Below are 2,766 nucleotides of genomic sequence, written 5' to 3' on the forward strand. Positions count from 1 at the left end.
ACCTGATGCGGCAGTTATTTCGGTCGGGAGTCCCCAGCAGATGGGGGCTTTGGTGGGCAAAGGGTCACATCCGGGGCTGGAATTTCAATATCCTTCTGAAGAACAGAAACCGGAGCACCACGCAGGGCGTCAGCAAAAGTCCGAGGGACCAATTCCTTCTGTCTCAGGTCGCGAAGTTCTGCCTCAGCCGAGGTGACCCTAGCGGACATCTCTGCAAGCTTTATTCTAACGGCGTCCAGCTTGCGCTGTCTGGCTTCCAAAGAGGTCTGGAGCGTCCTTGAATAATTGGTCTCGGCGACCGCGCACGCAAAGAAAATCCGCCAATTGGCGGTATAGGTCGCATACCAGACACATAAGGACGGCGTGCGCTGTAGGACCTATCTTGTTTTTTATTGTCCAAAATAATAGTCAAAATCTTCTCCTGCGCCCGCATGGCGTCAGCGTCCGTGCCCATCTCCAAGCCGGTGGGTTGCTTCGACTCCGGAAACCTTTACTGGCTGCAGCGAGAGACCAGGCATCGACGAGAAATGAGAGACTGCGGGTCCTAAGGGGGCACAGGAGGCAGCGCAGGAATAGTTTACAAGTGCAGGCTCCTGAAACACGCCAGCAGGTAAAATGATGTCCTTGTGGTCCGAGCACTTGTCTGAGGCAGTGCCACGATTCGGTCCGTATGAAGAGGAGCCGCTCAGGGGTAGCAGGCCATCTGGAAGAACCCTGTTGGCCATGCCCAAGTGGGCAGCTGGTAGGCCTAACCAGCCAGCCGCCAGGGACCACAAGCCAGCAAAACTGCAAAACAGAAACACGGACCTCAAAGTAAGAGGTCACTCGGAGGGTCCCCGAAGTCTTGCAGGGCCCCTCCGAGTAGCAGGATGTGCCAAGAGGCCGTGCTCCCGCGAAAAGGTAGATGTACACGAGCCGCAAAATCAATCACCGCCTCTTCACAATAGGGATTGGAGCCATCCGGTCGCCTGCCGGACCCGCTCTTCCGCACAAAAGTTGAAGTTGAACCATCTTTCCTCGCAGTCGCCGGACCGGCTGGACGCGTAATGTCTGGCCTGTGCGCTCCGGCGTCCGCAAGCTTTCAGATCGGCTCAAGAAACGATCGTACGACGGCCCGTAGGCCTGCATACACTTTGCGAAGGAAATCTACGCTTCAAAGCTGATCAGCATATTGCGAACTTCTCGCAGACAACAACCCGGCCCACGAATGTAACGACCAATACCCAGCGCCACCACTGTTTGCCGCCAGTAGCACCCTCTGCGTAAACAGACTGGGATATTTAAACTTATCATTCCGTGAAAACTAGACAGAGCCGAGAGATTCAGAAGAAACAAAATTATTCAAAAATGGTGGAGTGAGTTCGCGGTGCTGTACATTGTTTGCCGCATCCGGTTCGCGTTAGTGGAATTCCCATTACATTCTTTCTCTTGTGCCCTCTGCACAACTGCAGAAGGGGAGCGCCGGATAGCGGAGGATTACGGGAAAGGTCAAACTCCCCCCAAGGACGGATTCATTAGGTCGCATCCTGCTGTGCACGTGCTTGCGGCGAGGCGGATCAGCGTCACAGTGCTTGGCTTTTGTCCGATGTCTGCAGCTGCGTGCGTTGACAGCTTGAAGCGCGGTCAACAGAATATTGCCACGTTAGCTGCAGGCATGAGGAGTAACGATGTTGTTCAGATGCGTTAAAGTGACTTTCCTTGAACTTGGGTCAACCGGACGTTGAAATAATCTGCATCCTGGGAAAGTGAGAATGTTCGCAAAGCTCGTAGCAGGAGAGCATAATTCTCCAAAATCGTGATGGTAGAAAGTGTACGTATGTGTACAGTGTTTGTCGCGATGAGTTACCTTCTTTTCATAATCATTGATTGGTTTTGTTGCCCTTTCCGAATTGTTGATTGGTGATGTCTTGGTTTCCCCAATAATTTATTCGGTGGATGTTTGTGCAGTTACCTGATGGGTTATTCTCCCCACCGAGGGCGGGGACATAGCGTTTAAAACCAGCTGTTTCGGCAGGACCGAGGGCTGGTTTCATAACGTAGAACTACGAGTCGGCCAAGTGTAAGTATGTTTTCTCCTTGCTTGTAGCTTCCTTTGTGTTATTAATGTTTATTAAAAGTTAACCTCTCCAGAAGTATCATCTAGCAATGTGATTGAGCAATTCAAATCTTCAAGACGTCAAGCATCCTTCACCAATCACCATCAACCCAATTCCCCTCCACAAGATCCAGCCAGGACATCAACTGGCGGAGTCGAGACAGGATTTGCTACGTCTTTCTGCTCGAGGTATCTGACTCAAGGGCATAAGATCAAGTCGGTGGACAAGCTGCAGAGCGGTACGTCCTAAAGGAAGAACGTGAATTAGCGTCATAGAGTGACGTTGGAAGCTTCGGAGACTGCTGGTATATGTCAATGGGACGCAGCAGGCTCAAGTCAAAGAGGAGCTGAAGGAACGAGGCGACCGACATGTCGTGGAGGTGCCAAGTCCGTGAGCTGCGGAAGGAACCAGGCGTCCACGTTGAGGTTCAAGACAAAAACCAGGCGACCAGCGAGTCAAACGAGGCAGACGTCAGAAAGCTGCTGAATGAACCGAGCTGTCACAACGAGAAAGTTCAAGCTGCAAGGCGACATCTTCAGGGAGGTTCAAGTCAGCGAGCTGCTGTGAAAGCCGGGGCTCAACTCACCCGCATCGAGGAGCCCGCTGTCTTCACTCAGGGCGTCGAGATTACCGTGGCAGAGGAAAGCAACCAGCGAGGTAGGAGACCTTT

This window comes from Amblyomma mixtum, chromosome 1 (genome assembly GCF_055824585.1).
Source record: "Amblyomma mixtum isolate Tamu chromosome 1, ASM5582458v1, whole genome shotgun sequence".
Taxonomy (NCBI): domain Eukaryota; kingdom Metazoa; phylum Arthropoda; class Arachnida; order Ixodida; family Ixodidae; genus Amblyomma; species Amblyomma mixtum.